This window comes from Grampus griseus (assembly GCF_964374135.1).
Source record: "Grampus griseus genome assembly, chromosome: 1".
Classification (NCBI taxonomy): domain Eukaryota; kingdom Metazoa; phylum Chordata; class Mammalia; order Artiodactyla; family Delphinidae; genus Grampus; species Grampus griseus.
The window spans coordinates 25,303,649-25,329,455 of NC_139017.1; the positions used below are offsets into that span (position 1 = coordinate 25,303,649).

Consider the following 25,807-nt stretch of genomic DNA (forward strand, 5'->3'; position numbering starts at 1 on the left):
GGGGGGGAAGTGTACTAGGGCGGGGGCTTTCAGAATGAGTAAGAAGACAGCGCATGAGCGGCACTGCACAGAGTGATGTGCAGGCCATTTCTCCCCTTCCCCCCAGATCCCTGGACAGAGTACATGTCATCCTGGACTCTCTTCCATCAAGTTCCCTCCCAAAGGAGATTATGCTTCTTTTAGGTTTACCACATGGGAATTGTTCTCCCTTTCTGAGTGTGACCATAGAGTCTTATGCCCACAATGAAACAGAAATAATGAAACTCCATGGGAGCAGAGATCAGACAAGGCTTCCCTTGCCATTTATTTGTGACTACAGTGCAGGGGAGTGTGACTCACCCTTCCTCAGCCCTGAGCCTGAGAACAGTCGTCTTCAGTGGTTGTAACAGCTTCAGGGCTCCGAGGTGGGTGGAGACCAGCTCATTCTGCAGTGGGAGTGGACAGCCGAGGGCTGTACCTAAAACCTGTAGCTGACCTAGCAGTGACAACGGGAAGGATGTCCCAGAAATCAGGAGTGGGAAGACGGGGTATTCTAATCCCTTCAATTATCTTAATCTGTGTAGAAATTAAGAGGAGATGATGCCATTCAAAAATAACTTTTATTTGTTCTACTTGCAAAGTACATTTGCTGGGCTCAACAGCAAACTTGAAGGCTGAGACTTTTGGTCCATGGTACCTGCTCAAAGCCCTTAAAATATGACATGCTCGACTTCACAAAATTTTGGAATCCTGCAGGTCTTGGTCACACAAACTTCCACTAACATCTCACTGTTGTAATGTGGGAAGAAGTAAGCTAAATAGTGAATTTCATGGTAACTATTTGGGGCTCACTATTTGCGTAGTCATAGACAGGCCCCTGCAGTGACACTGCCTCCTCGAAGGGATGAAGCTGGGGAATTGGTGCTATTGGTGGGCTCCAGTAGAATACGTAGTGCAGGTCTGTGAATTGGGGATGGGGGGCTACCAACTGTGGTTCCACTTTCTTAGCCCCTTGCTCTGAAAAGTAGTTACAGAGCTCCAGGTAAATACATTATATCGAGCACCTGCATTTCTCCACACTCTCTCCCCAAAACCTGCTGAAATGATGGTCACATTGGGCTCTTCCTACGTGTAGTTAAGTGCATACCTTCAGAGCCTAAAAGGTGGAAATAAGAGTGCATACTTTTTACTTAGACCCATAAATATCACAGAGGCTAAGTGGTATGTCAGAAGGAGTCAATTCAGTTTGAATAGCTGGAAGAAACATTAGGCATCTGGTTCAATACCTTCCTTGTATAGAGAGGAAAAATGACTTGTACAATGAATGACATTGGAGAGTCGGGACCAGAAATTCCAGGTATCCTAATTCTGAGGCAGTGCTCTTTTGATGAGGCGCTGTGGTTACTGCACCTGGGCATGGGGGCAAAGGTTAAAGAGTAAATTGGCTAGAAATTCCCCTTTGACTGTTTTTCTTGAAAGATCATTTCTATTTGTTCACACCTCATTTTAAAGTTCTTAAAATAGTATCTTTATCCAATTTTCTCAAGTCCTTTGGATAATAGAACTATAGAAGTAAAAACAGAAAATGTGTATAGAGCATATTTTCATTATAAATGTCTGGATAATTTAGCATATTTTAATTAGAATGTCTGTCCAAGACCGTGGACTAACATTCACTAATGCTTTCACTGCCCAACCAGGAGGATGAGACTAGGTCAAGCCTATAAGAAGAGATTAAACCACTAGCTACTGTGGGGCATCCGAGGAGCCTGGACTCACACCCCCAGATAGGACTGTGATTCCCAAGCAGGTCTTTTCTATTCCCAGCCTGAGCATTAACCCTCAGGAAATCAGGCTTCTGCTATTGCTTAGGACTTAAGAGTGGACCTAAGTCTCCTTTTAGGCCTATCACTCGTCCACAGTTACCATTTACCTCCAGTCTTTCAGCAAACCTGCGTGAATGCTTCCTTCCCTCCTTCCTTTTCTTTTTTCACCCTTTCTTTCTTCCTTCTTCAAGTATTTGATGAAGTAAGGCTTGTAATATACCAACTATGGGAATCCTAAGATCTCCCCTTCCCACAAGTGGCCTACATTCTAGTGTGGAGACAGACACCAGACACAGTTCAGTTCAGTGCAGCAGTTATCTTAATGGAAGCCTTTTTTAAGTGCAGTGGGAACAGAGGAGAAAAAAAAAGTCTCCCTGCACAGTCAGGGAAGACTTCACAGAGGAGGAGACACTGACCTGAGATGTAGAAATTATATAGGAGTTTTCAGTGAGGTAGGTTCAGAGGGGGCAGTTCAGACTGGGGACACACCCCGGGAAATGTCTCGGAGGTTTGGAGAGTATCGTGTAGCAGGGAGCTGCATATGATTCAGTGTTCCTGGAGGATAAAGGCTGGCAAGGGTAGTGACTGGGGGCGAGGGGAGAGGTATGTCAAGCAGAGTTTGGATTTTCATCATGGAGGGGTGTGAGGCCATTGAAGAAAGTGAGGGTTGGCTTTTGACCAGCAGCAACCAGATAAAAAATATAACAGTGTGTGTAGAAACAGAGTGAGAAACTATTGCACAGGAAGGAGAATCATACACTCTAAACACAGGCGAGGAAATTAGTGAGGTTCTCACACTATTCCATCCAGAAGGGCTTTTTGAGAGCTGCTTTTGCATATTTGTAATGGCAGCCGTCCCCCTCCTCGCCACCCCAATGAACGAGATGTTACTGGGTCCAGTTAATACCAGGGGATATAGCAACTGGTCTGTTTCAAAGGCTCATCTGCTTACAGGCTGTGTCTGGGTGCTTCAGTTAAAGACTAGAATATTTACCAATTGTGCTGAGTATTAATTGCTAAGGAGAGGTGTGATGGTTCTCTGAACTAATTGTACTTCTTGGTAATTCGGATATTGTATTGTTTCAGATGCAGACATCAGCATGTCTGCTGTTTTCTTTCAACCTTTATTGCCAAGTCATTTTCAGACCCTGAGCACTCTAAAAAGTAAAGAAAGATGTGGGCTTTCTCCGGCTCTCATTTTGATATGTAAATTGGAACCCTGGAGTTATTAAAGCATTGATAATGCTTTCCTGTCTGTGAAATTAAAATTTGAAAGCTGCAGCTAAGGGCCCATAAAAACAGTCATCTCCACATTTGTCATTAAATCCCTTTATGCGATAAATTTGCGTATCCTTAATTTAGAATCATCTTGCTTTTTTCAGAATTTAGTCAATCTTGGCATTTTTTTCAGTGCCTTCTTATGCTAATTTCTTTATTTATTGTGCCTCTTAAATTGAAACACTTAAAGTAGCAGCCAGTTAATAAATTATGTGTTCTACAAATGAAATAAAAGCATGTTAATTATTTCTAAACAATTAGGCCGCATTCAACATGGAGAGTTTCTCAGTGGGAATAGCACACAGACTCAGAAGATGAGAAAAATTCCCTGCGTTTGACATCATATCAGTGAATATCTACTTTTTACAACTGCTTCTTGCTACAAATAAGGTCAATTAGAGTCATTGTAAGAATTGCGCAGACTAACCTGTGACTCCATAGCACTGCTTTTCAGCTCATCAAAAGGCCCAGAGCAGCTTTTTTCTGAAGCTGCAGTTCACCAGGTCCAGCAGCCCCGTAACTTAAAAAGGGACAAGGAGGGGCTTCCCTGGTGGCGCAGTGGTAGAGAGTCCGCCTGCCGATGCAGGGGACGCGGGTTCGTGCCCCGGTCCGGGAAGCTCCCACGTGCCGCGGAGCGGCTGGGCCCGTGAGCCATGGCCGCTGAGCCTGCGCGTCCGGAGCCTGTGCTCCGCAACGGGAGAGGCCACAGCAGTGTACCGCAAAAAAAAAAAAAAAAAAAAAAAAAAAAGGACAAGGAGAACCTCCCATGTGCTCAGAGAAGCGCTGTAGAAAAATAAGACTCTAAGGAAAGATGAGGGAACTAGGACTCTGCGGCCTGCAGGGGAAGGGGTGGGGACTGCATCCAGGCAGGGTGACCTGCAGTGTTTAGTTGTCACTAAGCCTGGGGAAATAGACTTAAACTGCAAGTATTTGGAATAGATGTACTGACCTTCTGAACTTCTTTTTCTTTTTTAAACATGGTGGCATTTCCTCTGTGGGGCATCTTCTAAGAACAAAGTCTTTCCCATCTGTCTGTCGCTTGAATTCCCAAGAAGCTTCCCAGTCCTCAAGTTCCGGAATCCTTTGATTCCAATAGGTTCCTGGATACGTTAGATGGGGGGAGGCGGGGGGAGGATTTTAAAAATCACACATACTACCACTAAAAAAGGAATTTCACCCTAACATTAGACTTTTTAAAAATCACCCACTCTGGGTTTGGGCCATTTCACCTTTATCTGCTGATTCACATGACACTCAGCAAGCATTTGCTGAGTAACCGCCATGTACTCGAAGGGCTAAGAGAAGACCCTGTTCACTGAAGCTCCCGGGAAGCAGGCCAGAAATAGGCAAGAATGAGAAGAGGGTGAAGCCTGTTAGGTGTTTGCCTGTATCCTTACCATGTCGCGCCCATCTGTGTGTCGTGATGTCCTGTTGGTTTCCGGGGATAGAGATTCTGGGTGCTCAGAAGGAAGCTATTCTCCTCCCTGGTCCTTCAGCATCACACTCAAAAGGAAACAGATTGGCACACAGGAGATAAAGTTTACTTCTGGACTTCAGTCCCAATATTTTTGCTTGTTTGTTGTTTTTTCTGTTTCTTTAAGCACGATAGAGTGGCAACGAGAGAAGTGAGAAGGGGAGTTTAAAACGAAAGAAAGGTGGTAGACCATTTTGTCCTTTACCCCCAAATAAGTGGAAAATAACAGGATTATTACAGTGTCTTGGGTTTCAGACTTTTCTTTGGGTTGTTTCAGGGTTTGAACAAGACATCCCTGTCAAGTTTATTTGGAGTATGCCCCTCAGTCTTAGTGCTGGGAGCCTGCTTGAGATGTTATCTGGATTTTTTCTGAGCTAATCTAATACCATTCTATAGTCTGGAAAAAATAAACTGTTTTCGTAATGCTGTTGGTTTAGTATCTAAGTATCAAGGGTGTACTCAGTGAAGAGAAGAAGGCTTTTCAATATTCATAGCAGAGCTTTAAGGGATTGCTTATGCCCTTTCTGCAAGTGTAAAATCACTAGTATTGTCCATTGTGGGCAATGACTGACTATCAGCCTCAGTTTCTTACTGTAACAATCCCAGTGCCACTGTGTTAGCGATTAGCGAAGCCCAGCCTACCCTCTCTATAAAGTATAGCTGCTTGAAAACACTTTGCCTACATAAGTCCCTCTGTTGATTGAGCTTTTCATGCTACCATCAGCTCATCCCAATAATTTTTACCCAAGAAAATTACTACTCTTGCCATCCAGCCTTTCAATTAAGTATGCTTTGCGATGAGATGTAGCATTTAGATTTTTATTAATTTAAACATTTTGTGTCAACAGAAGGTAGATCATCATTAACTGGTACAGTGCGATGTCTCACAAAATACATACATGTCATAGAAAAGTAATTAACTTCCTCATTCCATCGCCGAACAGATGTGTATCTGAATAAGAACTGGGGCCCCAGGGTGCTCTAGTACGTTTATTTATTTATTTACTTTAAGTCATTAAACTGTTGACTGAGAGGCCTTGTTGCAGATTTCCCAAACTTTGTTCTCTTTTGCATCGCTACCTCCCCCCTCCTCCACCGATGGTTAAAAGTAGGTTTAGAGCAGTCATCCGAGATGATCAATTCACTTTTGGCTTATAGTAATAATTCCAAGCTATAGAGAGCCCGTTGGCTCTCTTTCAGATGAGATAAGGGTTTGATGACTGAGAGAGTTGGGAATACAGAAGCCAACAGGGACTTTGGTTGCAAACCTGCGGAAGGTTTAGCAGCAGCTGTGTTTGCTGGCCAGCGCGCCAGCGTGAGGCAAGTCCAGACCTCGTGACCACACCAGACCGTTGTCACTTCTTTCCTTCACAGCTCTGATTCTCCAGGGGTTTCTTCAGCACCATCCTCTCCTACCTGGACTGCTTCACTGCAGGGGTGCGCTGAGTGGGCTGCCTCTTTCTACCCCGCTGCTCCAGAACTTAGCTTTCACACGGAAGCCAGAAGGACGTTTTCAGGAGGGACCTCAGCCACTCCCCACGCGCTGAAAGGGGAGATGGGGCGACACTGGCAAGACCCCTGGGTGGCCTGCCGCTGCTCACCTTTCCCATCCCAGCCCCGTCTCCTGGCTGGAACTTGCCAAGCTCTTTCCTGCCCTGGGGTCCTCGCACGTGGCTTCCTGGCTGGCTCTTTATCCCTCTTCAGCTCTCAGCTCAGCCTCCCCTCCTCAGGAAGTCATCCTCAACTGCCCTGTGAAAAGCAGGTGCCTCTTTCCTTGTTATTTCCTGATCCCTCTTCATCTCCATTGTAGTGCAAACAGTCATTACGTATTATTATTATTTGTATTTGCTTGTTTGCTCACTTGTTAAGAAAGTAAGAAGGACCGTATCGGTCTTGTTTTCTGTGATGTCCTCAATGCCCAACTCGCTGCTTCCGTAATTATTATAGCTCTTAACAAATTAGCGTTGCATGAATGAATAAGTCAATAAGTACAGCTATTTGCCTACTGTTGAGTTAAGCGCTACAGGATATGCCAAGTAACTACGTTACTGGAAGCTTTGAAATGACTTTTGCTCGGAAAACAACATAAACATAAAACTTGCTCATTCGTAATAGTTTAAATGATGGGCTGTCAGGAGGGAATGTGCTTGCCCTTCTTCCTCCAACAGTTTCTAGCTTTGAACATGACCTATCCCAGTTCCCGACACCAAGGCTTACAAACCTGCACGTAAACCACCCAGAAAGACGTAAACCACCCAGAAAGACGGGGTGCCTAGCTCCGGTGACCTTCTTGGAAGACCCCCTCTCACGTGCAGTTCGTGCCCCTGGCACGCTTTCCTCCAAGAAAGCACACATTTCCAGCGTGCGTGAAACCGGACTTTGAAAGTAACCCGGGGTGGTGCATACCTAGATATGCGATTTTTCTAGTCTGATCAGGAGCATAAATATTATTCACATTATCCTGTTGGATATCGGTGTTTTGACGATTAATAAAGTATAAGAGAGTTATTTCATAGGGACCCATAAGCCCATGATTGGACGGGACCTTAGAGGTCCCACCCCACCAGGGCAGGCAGCTCCTCTGCGATATTCCTGCTGGTGGGTGTCCGGCTCGATGGGAGCAGTTCTGGTGGAGAGCTCAGCACATTCAGTTCTTTGGGTAGATCCTTCCTCTCTCTGGCACCTGCGATTGTTAGTTAACCTCATGAACGCAAGCCTGCCATTTTAAACTTACGTCAGTGTCCTAGTTCTGCCTCGTGGAGCAGCGGAGAGTAAATAGCTTCCTTGCATCACCCGCCTGAGTGTTGGAGGCGGCGTAGCTTAGCAGAGAGCATTCAGGCCGTCCGTTATACAAGCAGGAGCTCAACTCCGTGTCCACCACTTTCTAGCTCCTTGAACTTAAGGATGTTAGTTCATCTTTCTCAGTTGCAGTCTTACCTATAAATTAGGGATGGAGTGGTTTTTACCTTATACCTTGTCAAAATGATTTAATGAGATAAAGCACTTCAAGTAACTAGTTCAATAAACCTCAATAAGTGTTGTCATTTTTTGAACCGTAGCTAGCCAGCTCTCTGAAATTCAGCCTCATCTGTAAAATAAGGAAAAGAATTCCTACCAAGGAGTGGTTCAAGGTTAACATCAGTTAATCCTGAGACATGGTTGGTTGGTCACCGAGACAGGAATCTGGTTGCATGCAGATATACATGCATTCTCATCCTAACCAGGTTTCATTACCTTTTTTAAAAAACCACTTTATTGAAATACGACTGACCTCCAAAAAGCTGTACATAGTTAACGTATACAACTTGATGAATTTGGAGATAAGTACGCACCCATGAAACTGTCACCACAATCTATGCTAGAAACATGTCCATCACCTCCAAAAGTTTCCTTCTACTGTCTTTATTAATATTAATTTTTTGTGATAAGAACACTTAACGTAAGATCTACCCTCTTAGCAAATTTTTAAGTCTACAATACAGTATTGTCAGTGATGGGCAGTATGCTGTAGAGTAGGTCTCCGATTTTTATTATCTTGCCCACAGAATATCATGAAAGACTTTGTTAAATACTTGTTGAGGTAGAAATATACGGTGTTAGTAATAGTCACCCTGTGTACTTGCACAGTCACTATGAGAAGATGAGTGTAGACTGCTGGACTTGTTCTCGCTGCTCCCCTGCTGGTATCCTCTAGTGGAGAGCACTTTATCTTTTTAAGTCACAGTAAGCCTTAGCCAGAGAAAGACACTGGGTTATCTGATTGGAGGAGGCTTCATTATGCAAACTTTTATGTTTTCTTGGGACCGTATCTGCCACCACTTTGGGCTTCCGCTACCACTCCCTTTCTCTCATTCCTCAGAGGAATAATAATACTTTGATGACTATCTCTGCAAAGTTCTTTGATTACCCTGGGATATAGTTCGTCTAGAATTAAACATGTGAACTTTCCTGAAATACCTTGTTCTACTCTGTCCTGTTTGAGAATAATTTCTTTTGGGAGAAAGGAAAGGGAGAAAAATCAGAATCATGCAGCCCTGGTTTTTCTGTCGTCTGTTAACTTTGTACCACTTTGTACCCCAAGCAGCGAATCGCCTTCGTGCTTGCTTCCTGTTCACAGAGCCTGGAACCTTTTCTCAAAGCCGCCGTCATTCAGCATTACCTTCCTCACTGTCTTCTCATGGGTGACTGCTCCTCTCTCGAACTGTCTGGGGGTTGTGTGCTCTTGTCTGACCTTCTGTCATGATACAGCTTGTGTGTGTGTGTGTGTGTGTGTAGCAGTTACTGTGCTGAGCACTTTACACACGTTATATTTCATTTAGTCCTGATGCCGACTCTGTGAGGTTGGTCCTCTAGTCCTGTTTCCTGTTGGGAAGTGCTTAACGCCTATTTTAGCATCATGCTCTCAGATTTTGTTCTGGAAGGTGAACTGGCGCCATTGTGTGAGTAGAGCTGGATAAAGCAAACGCGAACTTAAATGACCGTCAAGAATTTTACAAGCTCGTAGTTTTCCAATAGTTTAATGACGACTCATCAAGACTACGGCTGCTTTGTTACAAAACAAAACAAAACAAAAATGCATTAAAAATGGGAGTGGGGCTTCCCTGGTGGCGTAGTGGTTGAGAGTCCGCCTGCCGATGCAGGGGACACAGGTTCGTGCCCCGGTCCGGGAGGATCCCACATGCCGCGGAGCAACTAAGCCCACAACTACTGAGCCTGCGCTCTACAGCCCGCAAGCCACAACTACTGAGCCCATGTGCCACAACCACCGAAGCCCGCCTGCCACAAGTACTGAAGCCTGTGTGCCTAGAGCTCGTGCTCTGCAATAAGAGAAGCCACCGCGATGAGAAGCCCGCGGACTGCAACAAAGCGTAGCCCTCACTCGCCACAACTAGAGAAAGCCCGCGGGCAGCAACGAAGACCCAATGCAGCCAAAAATAAACAAATAAATAAATAAATTTATTTTTTAAAAAGACAATCATAGTGCCCTGGACTTGGTCACTTTTTGTGTCTATTCTAAACAAACTCATCTGTGCAGAAGCAGAGAGCATGGGAGATGTAACTGTTGATTGAGTAGACCAGGAAAATAAGCCTAAACCATTAAACGCTTGCAGCAAGTCTTGCAAGAAAAGTGACAAGTAGGATCGAAGAGATTAGAGCCAATGACTAAGGCAGCAAAGACCAGGTGTGGTCCTTGGTCCTGACTGTGTGGTGGAATAACCTGGGGAACTTATAAAAAATGCAGACACCTGCCCGCCCCTGAGGAATTCTGCTATCATTTGCCCAGAGGAGACTTGGACCTCTGTATTTTAAAAAGTTCTTCAAGTGATTCTAAAAATATACCCACTGCATCAGACCCTGACAGCAGGGAAGAGAACCAAAGCTGGAGGAACAATAGGTGTGAGTTTGGAACAAAGTCAGAGACCTTGGTATCCCTTAAAGCACATTCCTGGTACATCTGCTGTTTGTGCGTTATTGGTAGGATGTGTCGGGAAGTCAGCACTCTGTAGCCTCCCAGAGGGAGCTAAAGCCTCTGATAGATGTAAAATAGGCATATCCCAAAGAGTTCAGCTCCCGTTGGTGATGAAAATCAGGTTCACTCATGTGTTAAGCTCTCTGAGTGAAGTTCTGTCTACACTTGTGCAGAGCAAGCAGGATTTTCTTATTTGTCTACTTCCAGAAAAGAATTCCATGCATATTCTAATTGATGATGAGCATTGACTAATATTAGAATCTTACTTTCAAGTAATCTGGGAAGTTAAACAAATAATAAAACAGAAATGTTAAAGGAAAACAGCTGGAGCTGTATACTTTGACCCACAGAGTATGACTCACAAAGAAAATAAAAACTGATTAAGAGGTAATGATTTTATAAATCCTCTGTGGCTGGCATCATTGCATTCCCTGGGGCAAGGAGTATGAAAAGAGAGAATTAGGCCATCTTGTACACCCAAAATGACATTTTGGACACCCGAAATTTGGTGGGGACCTTGTGAGACATCAGTGTACAGATTATACCTATACTATTTGGGGGCAGATTTGAGATTTGACGTTGACAACATGCCAGGTCCCCATGAAAGATGCCCATGACTCAGTGAGTAGTCTTTAGGAGCAGGAAGGTTCTGAGTACATACTTGAGTGTGTGTTTCCAGTTCTCCCCAGGATTTCCAGCAGGCCCTCCGTGAAATCACTTGCCCCTTCCTGTACCTCTTTCTCTTCCTGTGAAGTGGGGACATCTCTGATCATCATCTGGTAATGTTTATGAAGCTCCATCAGACTTTTGTCTGGAAGGCTCTGTTAACAGTAATGCCTGCTTGGTTTCTGACATGGTTACAAGAGAATGGAGGTGGAGGCAGGGCACCAAACATAGCCAGTGCTTTTATCTTTGACATTATAAAAAGGTCCCCTGGCTGAGGGCCAGACTGGAGTTTCCTGGAATATAAAATGCAGACGTGTGCTTTCTGTTGGTGGGGCGCCAGGGAACGCTCACCGAGCCCTCGGCCAGGACTTCACTTCCACGGCCTGCACAGTTGCCAGGAAGAGCATCTGAGTCCTGGTGACTTTGTGCAGGGTCTCTCATGGGTACGAGGTGGGGCCAAAAAAGAGCTGAACCGTGGAATTTGGTCACCTCCTCTCCCAGACCTTAGAAGGAGTGGTCTCCCTGCCAGACCCTCAGCTTATGAGTGATGCGCTCTGGAATGACCCTCCCCCCCTGCTCCCGCCAGCTTCCAGGAACAGAGCTCTGTGTGGATTAATTCACAGATGACAGAATTGTTTTAGAATAACTGGAGTAGCACCGGTGTTTCTCCTCTGAGAGACCAATGCAATCCTGAGCGCTTTCTTTTTGAAAATATGACTGAGATATTAGAGATAATTCTTCCCTCAAACCGGGACATATTTCTTTTGAACTTTTTGCCCATCTGGCACATGGTCTGTGGATTTCAGTGCTTCCTTACAGGGTATTGGTAAGAACTGGCGAAGGGCTGGTGCAAGCCAGCTATGAAAAGGTAGGGGAAGCTACAGAAATGGCCTTCACTGGTGTTAAGGGACAGATTCTGATGTCACATTAAATAATTTCCTTTGGTTACGCTTACGATTACCTCCTAAAAAAGCACGTCTAGACTTCTGTCCAGGACTCATTATCTGAAATCGTTAGCGTGGACCCCAACTAAACTAGTAGTCCCTCAGTTTGAGACCACAGATTAAATAATCTGATGTGCTTGCTTTAGCAGATAAGCAAATACCATATTCTCGTGTGAGTTTGGAAAGTTGCCCACTCTAGTCATTATACATGCAAGCATTCGAGGAGATGTGTGGGTTAAATAATCATTGTCAAGTTCTTTGGTTGGCAGAGTGCAGGACTGGGCTGGGTCTAGTCTTTGTTCCGTCCTCTGCATACTCTCTCTGCTCTGACTGGTGTATTTTATACATGAGAAAAATCAGCTTAAAATAGAATGAAGGTGTTTGCAGTCTATTGCACAACCACAGATTCCAGAGTCTCTCCCATCAGAATTTCAGGTCTCTCTTCCCGCACAGCAGACACTATATACACAGGTGACTAATGGAGTGGAAGGATTCGTTTCCATCTCCATGGTAACCTTAATCAGGTTCTCACCTGGGGTAGCTGAGCCAGGAGGCATTGTTAGCCTACAGGGCACACAGCAGGCCAGCAGCAGAGCTGGGCTTGGGGCTCCAGCCTCCTTATTTCCATTTCACGATGCTGCCTGTCACACACTCCCATATGCCACAAGCAGAGAACCCACATCCTGCTGTTGTTCATCCTATTTATAAATGTCTCTGCAGGAACGACGTCCAGGTCATGCTAACCGTCGCACTCAGAACACTGCCCCTTATACCTAACTTGAAACTGTTCTGCTGCGGTTCCAAGCACTTTCCTCTGTGTTTTCAGAGGAAAGTGAAAGCAGCTGTTCCCAAAGAAGGAACGATGAAGTGGAGGCGTGAGAGGCAGGAGGAGATGAGGGCTGTGGTTTGCATCTCCATTAAAACAAAACCTGCCCTGAAATTTGAGGGTATACTTTGCCTTAATGAGGGTTGCCATTAGAACAATTTTTCCTGTAAAATATTTGCATTTTTCCTAGTCTCAAACCTTCCACCTTGTGGTGTTTACACAAGATCCGCAGGACTCTGCTGGGAGTTGCGACAAATTCTCCTTAAATGTGCTTCTGCAAACAGAGCCAGTAGCCTTCTGCTGCGTATAAGCCCATTCTGTATTCTCAGGAACATGTCTTTCTCGCAGAGGAGGGTGGTGGGAAGTGTCTGCTGCCTCAGCGTCTTCGTTTAATCTTCACCTGCCTTTGCATATCAGCCGGTCACGCGGACCCACACACTGTTGCACTAAAGGCAGATTTCCAGCAAACACCACGGACACGGATAGTCTTTCAAACTCCGCCGAGTGTGTGGATGCCAACTGCTTTTTATTTCCTCTACATGGACCTGATTTCATATAAGCAAATGAGCTTCATTCTCGGAGAAGGAGTTTTAGTCACTGCTTTGGGAATACCCAGCACAGAGGAAGGGGAGGTGTTGAGGTCGTAGCCGGGAAAGGCCTTTGATGGTTCTCAGTCACACTCAAGGCTTTGGTCACTTTCCTAGAATCCCTGAAGGGGCATTCCCCTTCCTGCTGGCAATTCCGTGTTCCTGGACATTTAACCTTGACCCCGCAGTTGGTTCCAGTGTATGGCCTTGCGGTAGAGTCCTGAGGAGTCAAGTTCGATGGGCATTGACAAATGCTGACAGCTGCAGCGGGAACGGAAAGTTCAGTGGTGGTGAAGAGAAACAGCACCGCTGGGGGCCCAGGTGGTTTCGTGAACCGCCCCCCCCCCCCCCACAGCATCAGCACTTGTTTGGACTGGGCTTTAGTGCTACGTGTTGCCCAAATGCTCCTCCCCGGATCCAAGGCAGTGACAGGATGGCTGTCTGGAGAAGGCTTGCCAGCCTGAGAAGAAGACATCTAGTCTGGGGTCAGCCAGCTCGGGGGCTGCGAGGGGGCAGGAGGCTGGAGCTTCCTTCGAGCTCTTGGAGACCAGAGTTTTGAGCCCTGCTGTAGACTGTTTGTGCACATCACTCGCAGGCATTGAGATTTCACCATTTTATGAAGTAGGTGAAAGGAAGAACCTTTGCAAGGTGATTGCCCTCCATCTGCATCTGGATGGCATCCATCTGCATCAGTGTGACCCATTGCTACAGTTATCAGGGAGCCCAGTGGAAGGTACGCGACAGATCGTGCCTGTGAAGACTGGAGGGTTTTGGTGCGCGAGAGAAGTTTGTCTGGATGACTCGGTTGAGGAAGAGCCTTCCAGGCAGGGGGAATGAAATATGCAGAGATGCAGGGCATGGCCGAGTGGTTCTTGATTACGTTGTAATTTGCTCCTCTTCCTAATATTAGGATGAGCCTGTTTTTCTCCCTCCCACCAAACAAAGCAGACTCCAGTCAGACCCCTGCCCTCTAGGATGGTAATTGAAAACTCGGGCCACTATGCCGTTCATGACATTAGTGCTTCTAGAGGGTGCAAAGGTAATGGGTTAGAAAGTGCATCTATGCAGAATTATTACTGCTGAAAATCTTAGCTTCAGGGAGGTTAAGTATCTGGCCAAGATCACACAGCTATGGAGCAGAGATTCACTTTAGGACCAAATCCAGTGTTCCTTTCACTAAGTTCTAATTATTGTGTACCGTTGCTTAATTGCCAAGTAGACGTTCTGCAAGTTGTACCTGCTTCCTTGAGAGAACATTCTTCTTCCCTGTCCATAATGCCCCTTGATTGGTTTGTGGTTGATATAATAGTGAATGCTCTATTTTTAACCACTGTTTTTTCCACTTTATGGGAGAGCTGCTTTCCCCCTCAAGTTAAATCTGAAATGTTTTCAGTTTTTTCCAGAGGAGGTGGAAATTGGTTCCAGCAGAGATGTTTCCTGTGAATCATAAGGTTTTTCAATGATGTTGTATATTAATCTATTAGTTCCCAGTATATTATCCATGAACTAGAGTACCTCGGTCAAAAGCACTGCAAATTGTACTTTGTTTGCCTCATAATTTTGAATTTCAGGACTTCCCCATCTCTCTCTGAAGTGCAGACACTATATTTGAACTTCATTTTACTTTAGAAACAGAACGAAACAAAACACAAAAAAACCTCCTCTTAAGACACTAGAATTATTGAATTACTGGAGAAGTTTATGTGTTCAGTAATTTTATTTCCTAGCCTGTACTCATCTCTCTCCAATCCAATCTAATTAGAGTTTGCATGAGGATTGGGTAACAGGAAGTACTGGAAAGCAGATTGCCTTTCTCCTTTTCCTCTTAATGTGAACCATCTGAAATTAACCCAGTGCAAGAGTTTCAACATCAAACACTTGTGAGCCAAGTGATCACATATGTTTAAATGTTCCAGATGCAAAGTAGATCTGGATGGCTGCATCTAATGTTTGAGCCTGATAGAGCCACTGGTCACTTTCCCAAGGATGTGGTCAACCAGTCTTGCTGGATTCCAACCTTGCCCTATTGAAGAAACTCAGATTTCTAATTCTAACAATAACCACTGGCACCTGGCAGGGATGCTTCTACTTTGAAACCTAGAGGAAGCATTTGACCAATTGAATGTAATTGTGTGGACGGACACCCTTTGACGTAGTGGAGTATCTCATATCATCTGGTACCTATTTTTTACTCTTAAGGGAATAAAGTTAGGGTATTTATTTAGCAGCCATGTATGGGGGAACTTAGATGGCCTCACTGATCCATCCACAGGTAGTTGGGGGCAGGGACCTCCGCCAGGTGAGTGGCAGGAAGCTCAGGATGATGTGGGAGATAGAAGCCAGGGGAGTGAACAGAGCTCCCTCCCAGGCAGCCTTGATGCTGCTGTCCCACAGCACGGGTCCTGAGCTTGCGTGGGATTTCTTATGCTGTGGGTAGCAGTCACCTTTAGGTTCTAGACCAGTATCTGGGCATTTGGTAAATACCAACAGTTACACTGAGAACACATCATTTTCCAACATAATCATGATATAGTAATATTAGCAACAAGATAGGAGTATGGAGTGAAGAGAACAATCTTCTGTTTCCTTGGCTGAGATCGTCTTTGTTGTTGTGGAATTTCGGTATTTTATTCTTACAGTGCTGTTACCTATGGATCGTAGAAGATCACTCCTCTCCCTACGTTCATCTGCTTTGCCCCCAAACATTTACTGAGTAACTTGCCACGATGGCACTGGGAATAGTTCTGATTAGGTGGTCCCTCAAGGAGTTCTGAGCTAGTTGAGGAAACAGTAGATCATTAAAGACAGCTTGGTGCTAAGAGAGAGGTTTGCAGAGTGGCTGTGGTGTCTCAGGAGGGCGGATAGACAACATTTCCTGATCGAGAACATTCGACACTGTGTCCAAAAGGGACAAATGGGAAGGAAGCGGGAGAAATGATTGGAAATAGAGATCCAAGAAAAGAGCAGGAAACTGCAATCCTAGTCCTGACAGAATCCAGAGGGAAAGGATTGCACTTGGAAGAATAGGTGTATTGGCAGTAAGATGGAGCCGGGGATGGGTCAGACTCGGGCAGGGTGGGGGGCTGCGAGAGGAAAGAAAGGGGGCGAATGAGAAGGAATCAAGTGTCAAGAGCAATGACTGCAGTTGTGGGGAGTTTGCACCTGGCCACGGGGGGGGGTGGGACAGGTAAAGGAGCTTGAGTGGTCGAAGGGAGAAGGAAGACTCCTTCCTGCCAAGATTCTGAGAACAGCTTGCACAGTCCTGCCTTAGATGAGCTACTTCCATGTGTTTGTTGTTTAAAATGAAGACACACTTTTTAAGGACTCTACTGGAGCTGTGCGAGGGAGTGGTCACCAGAAGTAGAGCCGAACTAGCTGTGCACTGCTCCAGGCTCAAGTGGCCATGAGACCACCTTCTCATTTTACCAGTGGGGAAGCTGAGGACAGACAAAGGAGGCCTTGCCAGGGACACACAGGGCTCAGGACAGAGGTGCTGTTGTTGGCTCCTCATTCTCTTCATCATTTCCCAGCAGAGTGAACCTTCTCAGGAACCCTTCTGCTTAGAGTCCAAATTATGTTGATCGTTTGTAGAAAACTCAGCAATAGTACATTTTATTTTATATATATAATGTTCTCCCCCTACTGAAAACAAATTTCAGGACTCACCTATTCAAGCTCCTTTTACATAGTAAAGCTGAAGTTCAAAAAGGAATTCTTTCCCTAAATGATAGCAAGCATCTTGGGTACGTTTGGATAAGAAATAATGAAATAAATTTACTAATTTCATACGTCAGGGACTGTGAAAAAGAGCACACTCATTTACTCTTATATTTGCAAATTGAAAAATTAGAAGATTTAATTTATGCTTCCCTAAGTAGTTTCTCTGTTTGTGTATATATATTACACACACACATACACACACACACACACACACACATACCCCTGTGAATGGTCTCCTCTTACCTGGTTGGTGTGGGAAGAGGGGAGGTAGACCCCATTATAGGGACCGTTACAGAAGAAGTGACAAAATGGAACGGGAGGGTCAGGACATGGCAGTGAGGTAAGGTGCGCTGGGAACCTGCGAGTGGAGACTATCACCTTGGTGAAACACTCCTGGCGTGGATGGCTAGCTGTGAGTGAATGTAGCTTTGTCTAGCTCCAGTATAAAGTGCTCCCAAGAGCTATTGTTTCTGAATGTTTGGAAACAATTTCAAAGCTTGCCTGCTCTTCTGTTAAGTAAATAAAGCCTTAGGCTCAACCCCAAAAACAGCTAATTAGATAATGGTGGGGATTTCCTTGTGAATATAATTCCCATATGAAATTGCTCTGCCTTGGGCCATGGTCTCACTCCGCTTGGTGGAAGAATGCAAGTTCCACTGTGGGTTCCACGTTGGAGGATTTTATTGCCGTTTTCCAAGTGCTAAGACTAGGAAGATCATAGGGGCCATGAGTTGAGTATGTGTTGAATTTAACTGTCTCACGAACATGAGTTTCACCTTTCAAGCAAGCCTAGGAGAAAGACAAATTCAAATTCAACACGAAGACAGTAGAAAGAGCACGGGCTCCAGAGCCAGACAGACTTGAATTTGAATCTTACCCCTGGCAGTTAGGGGCATAAGGACATTTGTAACCGTTACTTAAGCTTTAAGACTGTCTTGTGCCTCGTTTGTTAATGGTGGGCATTGATGCCCTACAAGGATGTTGTGAGGAATAATTGAGATACATACAAGAGTCATCCACATCATGATCAAATAAATGTCAGTTTCTTCTTCCAAATCCATTCTACAGACACTTAACTGAGCTTTTGTTACATACATGGTTCTGTGGTAGGTATTTGGGAGAGGCAGGATCAAAGAAGAATGACACCTATATTACTGTTGAAATGGGGACAATATGACATGGTGCTCAGACGACAGCCCAGGACCTCTATCCACACCAGCCTCCTTGCTGTTCCTGGAACATGCAGGCCTGTTCCTGCCTCTGCACCTCAAGACTTGCTGTTCCCTCTTCCTAGAACTCTTACCTCTGCTCCTTCACCCCTTCACCTCTAAGTCATCTCAGCGATGGCTTCCCCGATCGCGCTAAACTCCCTGGGACTAGTACTCCCCATCCCTCTTCCCTGTTTATTTGTTTTTCCCTCTGACAAATATAATTTGTGTGTATGTGTCTGTGTCTGTGTCTGTGTGTGTGTTTTCTGTCAACCCATTCTCCTTCTCCCTCTTCAGCGTAAACGCTGTGACTGTCTGATGTCTTCACTGCTCTATCCTCAGTGCCTAGAACAATGCCCAGTTGGCACCCAGTAGATTTTAATTGAATAGATGAGTGATGGAATTAATTAACTTCAGGTACCAGGAGGGTCATGTACCAAGTCCCAGTGGCCAGAAGAGCAGAAGCATGTTAGGGACTGTATTAGTTTCCTATGGCAGCCGTAACAGTTATCATAAAATTAGTGACTTAACACACACTTATTATCTACAGTGCTGGAGGTCAGAAGCCTCACACAGGCCTCGCTGGGCTAAAATCAAAGTCTTGCCAGGGCTACGTTCTTTCTGGAGGCTCCAGGAGAGAATCCGTTTCCCTGCCTTCTCCAGCTTCGGCAGGCTGCCTGTACTCTTTCCTCTGTGGGTCCCTTCCTCTGTCTTCAAGGCCAGCAAAGGCAGGTTAAGTCCTCCTCACATCACATTGCTCTGACCTTCTCTTCTGCCTCTTTCCACTTTTAAGGAACCTTGTGATTCCACTGGGCCCACGTACGTAGTCCAGGACAGTCTCTTAATTTTTTTTTTTTTTGCGGTACGCGGGCCCCTCACTGTTGTGGCCTCTCCCGTTGTGGAGCACAGGCTCCGGACGCACAGGCTCAGTGGCCATGGCTCACGGGCCCAGCCTCTCCGCGGCATGTGGGATCTTCCCGGACCGGGGCACGAACCCGCGTCCCCTGCATCGGCAGGCGGACTCTCAACCGCTGCGCCACCAGGGAAGCCGCAGTCTCTTAATTTTAAGGTCAGCTGACCAACAGTCTGAATGCCACTGTCAACTTAATTTGCCTTTGCCATGTATGCTAACATATTCACAGGTTCTGGGGATCAGGACATGGACATCTTTGGGGCTGCATGTGTCTGCCTACCATAGAGTCTAACAAGGGAGATATTTTGCCTAGAGCAAAAGGTTTGAGCTGCCAGTAGTGAAATATAAAACAAAAATTTAATCAAGAATGGCCATGGTTGTCAAGATTTTTTTTTTTTACATCTTTTTTGGAGTATCATTGCTTTACAATGGTGTGTTCTGTATAACAAAGTGAATCAGCTATATGTATACGTACATCCCCATATCCCCTCCCTCTTGTGTCTCCCTCCCACCCTCCCTATCCCACCCCTCTAGGTGGTCACAAAGCACCGAGCTGATCTCCCTGTGCTATGCAGCTGCTTCCCACTATCTATTTTACGTTTGGTAGTGTATATATGTCAGTGCCTCTCTCTCACTTCATCCCAGCTTACCCTTCCCCCTCCCCATGACCTCAAATCCATTCTCTACATCTGCATCTTTATTCCTGTCCAGCCCCTAGGTTCATGAGAACCTTTTTTTTTTTTTAGATTCCATATTTGTGTGTTAGCATACGGTATTTGTTTTTCTTTTTCTGACTTCACTCTGTATGACAGACTCTAGGTCCATCCACCTCACTACAAATAACTCAGTTTCATTTCTTTTTATGGCTGAGTAATATTCCATTGTATATATGTGCCACATCTTCTTTATCCATTCATCTGTCAATGGACACTTAGGTTGCTTCTGTGTTTTGGCTATTGTAAATAGTGCTGCAATGAACATTGTGGTACACGTCTCTTTTTGAATTATGGTTTTCTCAGGGTATATGCCCAGTAGTGGGATTGCTGGGTCATATGGTAGTTCTATTTTTAGTTTCTTAAGGAACCTGCCTACTGTTCTCCATGGTGGCTGTATCAATTTACATTCCCACCAACAGTGCAAGAGGGTTCCCTTTTCTCCACACCCTCTCCAGCATTTATTGTTTGTAGATTTTTTGATGATGGCCATTCTGACTGGTGTGAGGTGATACCTCATTGTAATTTTGATTTTCATTTCTCTGATGATTAGTGATGTTGAGCATCCTTTTATGTGTTTCTTAGCAATCTGTGTATATCTTCTTTGAAGAAATATCTGTTTAGGTCTTCTGCCCATTTTTGGATTGAGTCGTTTGTTTTTTTGATATTGAGCTGCATTAGCTGCTTGTATATTTTGGAGATTAATCCTTTGTCAGTTGCTTCGTTTGCAAATATTTTCTCCCATTGTCTTTTCTTCTTCTTTATAGTTTCCTTTGCTGTGCAAAAGCTTTTAAGTTTAATTAGGTCCCATTTGTTTACTTTTGTTTTTATTTTCATTACTCCAGGAGGTGGGTCAAAAAGGATCTTGCTGTGATTTATGTCATAGAATGTTCTCCCTATGTCTTCCTCTAAGAGTTTTACAGTGTCTGGCCTTACATTTAGGTCTTTAATCCATTTGGAGTTTATTTTTGTGCACGTGGTTAGGAAGTGTTCTAATTTCATTCTTTTACATGTAGCTGTCCCAGCACCACTTATTGAAGAGGCTGTCTTTTCTCCACTGTATATTCTTGCCTCCTTTATCAAAGATAAGGTGCCCATATGTGCATGAGTTTATCTCTGGGCTTTCTGTCTTGTTCCCTTGATCTATATTTCTGTTTTTGTGCCAGTACCATACTGTCTTCATTACTGTAGCTTTGTAGTTTAGTCTGAAGTCAGCGAGCCTAATTCCTCCAGCTCCGTTTTTCTTTCTCAAGATTGCTTTGGCTATTCGGGGTCTTTTGTGTTTCCATACAAATTGTGGAAGTTTTTGTTCTAGTTCTGTGAAAAATGCCATTGGTAGTTTGACAGGGATTGCATTGAATCTGTAGATTGCTTTGGGTAGTATAGTAATTTACACAATGTTGATTGTGAAATCCAAGAACATGGTATATCTTTCCATCCATTTGTATCATCTTTAATTTCTTTATTCAGTGTCTTATAGTTTTCTGTGCACAGGTCTTTTGTCTCCTTAGGTAGCTTTATTCCTAGGTATTTTATTCTTTTAGTTGCAGTGGTAAATGGGAGTGTTTCCTTAATTTCTCTTTCAGATTTTTCATTGTTGGTGTATAGGAATGCAAGAGATTTCTGTGAATTAATTTTGTATCCTGCTACTTTACCAAATTCATTGACTAGCTCTAGCTGTTTTCTGGTAGCATCTTTAGGATTCTCTATGTGTAGTATCATGTCATCTGCAAGCAGTGACAGTTTTACTTCTTTTCTGATTTGGATTCATTTTATTTCTTTTTCTTCTCTTATTGCCATGCTTAGGACTTCCAAAACTATGTTGAATAATAGTGGTGAGAGTGGGGAACTTTGTCTTCTTCCTGATCTTAGAGGAAATGGTTTCAGTTTTTCACCATTGAGAACAGTGTTGGCTGTGGGTTTGTCATATATGGCCTTTATTATGTTGAGGTATGTTCCCTCTATGCCTACCTTCTGGAGAGTTTTTATCATAAATGGGTGTTGAATTTTGTCAGAAGCTTTTTCTGCATCTATTGAGATGATCATATGGTTTTTCTCCTTCAATTTGTTAATATGGTGTATCACATTGATTGATTTGCATATATTGAAGAATCCTTGCATTCCTGGGATAAACCCCTCTTGATCATGGTGTATGATGCTTTTAATGTGTTGTTGGATTCTGTTTGCTAGTATTTTGTTGAGGATTTTTGCATCTGTGTTCATCAGTGTTATTGGCCTGTAGTTTTCTCTTTTTGTGACATCTATGTCTGGTTTTGATATCAGGGTGATGGTGGCCTCGTAGAGTGAGTTTGGGAGTGTTCCTTCCTCTGCTATGTTTTGGAAGAGTTGGAGCAGGATAGGTGTTAGCTCTTCTCTAAATGTTTGATTGAACTCGCCTGTGAAGCCATCTGGTCCTGGGCTTTTGTTTGTTGGAAGATTTTTAATCACAGTTTCAATTTCATTGCTTGTGATTGATCTGCTATATTTTCTATTTCTTCCTGGTTCAGTCTTGGAAGGTTGTGCATTTCTAAGAATTTGTCCATTTCTTCCAGGTTGTCCATTTTATTGGCATAGAGTTGCTTGTAGTAATCTCTCATGATCCTTTGTATTTCTGCCATGTCAGTGGTTACTTCTCCTTTTTCATTTCTAATTCTGTTGATTTGAGTTTTCTCCCGTTTTTTTGTGATGAGTCTGGCTAATGGTTTATCAATTTTGTTTATCTTCTCAAAGAACCAGCTTTTAGTTTTATTGATGTTTGCTATTGTTTCCTTCATTTCTTTTTCATTTATTTCTGATCTGATCTTTATGATTTCTTTCCTTCTGCTAACTTTGGGGTTATTTGTTCTTCTTTCTCTAGTTACTTTAGGTGTAAGGTTAGGTTGTTTATTTGAGATTTTTCTTGTTTCTTGAGGTAGGATTGTATTGCTATAAACTTCCCTCTTAGAACTGTTTTTGCTGCATCCCATAGGTTTTGGGTCGTCGTGTTTTCATTGTCTTTTGTTTCTAGGTATTTTTTGATTTCCTCTTTAATTTCTTCTGTGATCTTTTGGTTATGTAGTAATGTATTGTTTAGCCTCCATGTGTTTGTGTTTTTTTCAGTTTTTTTTCCTGTAATTGACATCTAGTCTCATAGCATTGTGGTTGGAAAATATACTTGATATGATTTCAGTTTTCTTAAATTTACCGAGGCCTGGTTTGTGCCCCAAGATATGATCTATCCTGGAGCTTGTTCCATGAGCACTTGAGAAGAAAGTGTATTCTGTTGTTTTTTGGATGGAATGTCCTATAAATATCAATTAAGTCCATCTTGTCTAATGTGTCATTTAAAGCTTGTGTTTCCTTATTTATTTTCATTTTGGATGATCTCTCCATTGGTGAACGTGAGGTGTTAACGGTCCCTACTGTTATTGTGTTACTGTCGATTCCCCCTTTTATGGCTTTTAGCATTTGGCTTATGTATAGAGGTGCTCCTGTGTTGGGTGCATAACTGTTTACAATTGTTATATCTTCTTCTTGGATTGATCCCTTGATCATTATGTAGTGTCCTTCTTTGTCTCTTGTAATAGTCTTTATTTTAAAGTCTGTTTTGTTTGATATGAGAATTGCTGCTCCAGTTTTCTTTTGGCTTCCATTTGCATGGCATATCTTTTTCCATCTCCTCACTTCAGTCTGTATGTGTTCCTATGTCTGAAGTGGGTCTCTTGTAGACAGCATATATATGGGTCTTGTTTTTGTATCCATTCAGCCAGTCTGTCTCTTTTGATTGGAGCATTTAACCCATTTACATTGAAGGTAATTATCAATATGTATGTTCCTGTTACCGTTTTCTTAATTGTTTTGGGTTTGTTTATGTAGGACTTTTCCTTCTCTTGTGTTTCCTGCCTGGAGAAGTTCCTTTAGCATTTGTTGTAAAGCTGATTTGGTGGTGCTGAATTCTCTTAACTTTTGCTTGTCTTTAAAGGTTTTAATTTCTCTGTCGAATGGTTGTCAAGTTTTAATATGGGGGCTTCAACTGGGAGGCACTAGGAAGTTTCTAAAGGCTTTTGTGATATGGTGGGACTGTGGCTTCAGGAGACGGAGATGGACTTAGAGCAGGTATTTGGAGGGAGATTGATGTTTAACCTTTTAAACGCAAGTGATTTTTATTTCCTTCTTATACACACAAAACACTAGGTTCTTACTTGGAATTTCCTAGAAGAAGTAGGGTCCACTTATGGTGTCTTTTTAAAAACCACCCTATTATATTACACATATGTACAACACATGTACACAGAGACTCATAAAGCCCTGTCACACAGACACACTCACACAAATGCACACATTTCCTCCTACACACACCCACTGCCTCTCCCGTTCTTGAGATCTCTTTTCTGTGGTACTTGGTGGCCCTCCTTCTTTTCTGCCCTGGCACACTTGAGTGACATGTATCTTCCCACCAGTAACATAGGGCTTACTCTGGCAGTGGTTCTCACAGGGGTCATTCTATAAACCTCCCCTAGTAGGCATGTAAGAATCTCCAGGGAGATACATATAGTTTGAAAAAGTCTTCCCTCCCTCACCTTTACCATCACCCCACAGTGGCTGTGATTTGATATCACTTTCTAGAATGGTTCTTCTCCCTGACATCTCCTGAGAATCTAGTGGATATGGAACACATGGTTTTGAGTAGCGTCTGATGAGAATTTCTTACCCTTTGGTTAGCCTCTTTAACGCAGTGCCATCCAGTAGAACTTCCTGTGATGATAGAACTGTTCTCTGTCTGCGCTGCCCAATATGGTAGCCACAGCCACACGTGGCTACTGAGCTCTTGAAATGTGGACATACAGGAAAAATAGAGGACTCAGTAGGAAGACAGACAATGAATAAATGGTAACTCCTACCTTCATTTTGAATTGCTTTTTAAGTTGTTTTGCTTTAGTTTTTGCAGAAGTCAACATTGGTTCACGTGGGTGTAGTTACGCTCATCTTTTACCTTACTTCATTTTGATTGATAACTCAATATTTGATTGAAGTGTAGGGACTTCTCTGGGGGCGCAGTGGTTAAGAATCCGCCTGCCAATGCAGGGGACACGGGTTCGAGCCCTGGTCCAGGAAGATCCCACATGCCACGGGGTCACTAAGCCCGTGAGCCACAACTACTGAGCCCGGGTGCCACAACTACTGAAGCTCGTGCACCTAGAGCCTGTGCTCCGCAACAGAAGAAGCCACCGCAATGAGAAGCCCATGCCCCGCAACGAAGAGTAGCCCCCACTGGCCGCAACTAGAGAAAGCCCGCGTGCAGCAACGAAGACCTGATGCAGCCAAAAATAAATAAATAAATAAAAAATTTTTTTTAAAGTGTTATCCATGGGTCTCCTGACAAATGATTCTTTCTCTTGCCTCTGTTCCCCTTCCTGATAAATACATACATACATATATGTATGTATGTAAGCTTTATTGAGATATAATTCACATATGGTACAATTCAATCAGTTAAAGTGTACAATTCAATAGCTTTTCATGTATTCAAAGAGTTATGGAATCATCAACATGATTGATTTTAGAATATTTTTATCACCCCCATAAAACTCATTAGTAGTCACTCCCCCGTTCTCCCTACCCACCACCCCCTGCCCTAGCCATTTACTAATCTACTTTCCTGTCTCTGTGGATTTATCTATTCTGAGCATTTCATATGGGTGGAATCATACAATATATGGTCCTTTATGACTGGCTTCTTTCACTAAGCATGATGTTTTTTAAGGTTCATCCATGTTGTAGCATGTATTAGTACTTCATTTGTTTTTTTAAAAAAATTTATTTAATTTATTTATTTTTGGCTGTGTTGGGTCTTCCTTGCTGTGTGCGTGCTTTCTCTAGTTGCGGCAGCGGGGGCTACTCTTCATTGAGGTGCGTGGGCTTCTCATTGCGTTGGCTTCTCTTGTTGTGTAGCACGGGCTCTAGGCATGTGGGCTTCCCTAGTTGTGGCTCGCGGGCTCTAGAGCACAGGCTCAGTAGTTGTGGCGCACGGGCTTCGTTGCTCCGTGGCATGTGGGAAGTTCCCAGACCAGGGCTTGAACCCTTGTCCCCTGCATTGGCAGGCAGATTCTTAACCACTGCGCCACCAGGGAAGCCCAGTACTTCATTTCTTTTTATTGTCAACTAATATTCCATTGTATGGCTATACCACATTTTGTTTATCCATTCATTGGTTGATGGACATT

General features: G+C 43.8%; 1 protein-coding gene across 2 annotated transcripts in view; it reads left to right on the forward strand.

Moving 5' to 3' along the window:
- The window catches only part of SMYD3 (SET and MYND domain containing 3), a 711,390-nt gene that overhangs the window by 576,683 nt on the left and 108,900 nt on the right, over positions 1 to 25,807 (forward strand). The window lies entirely within an intron of this gene.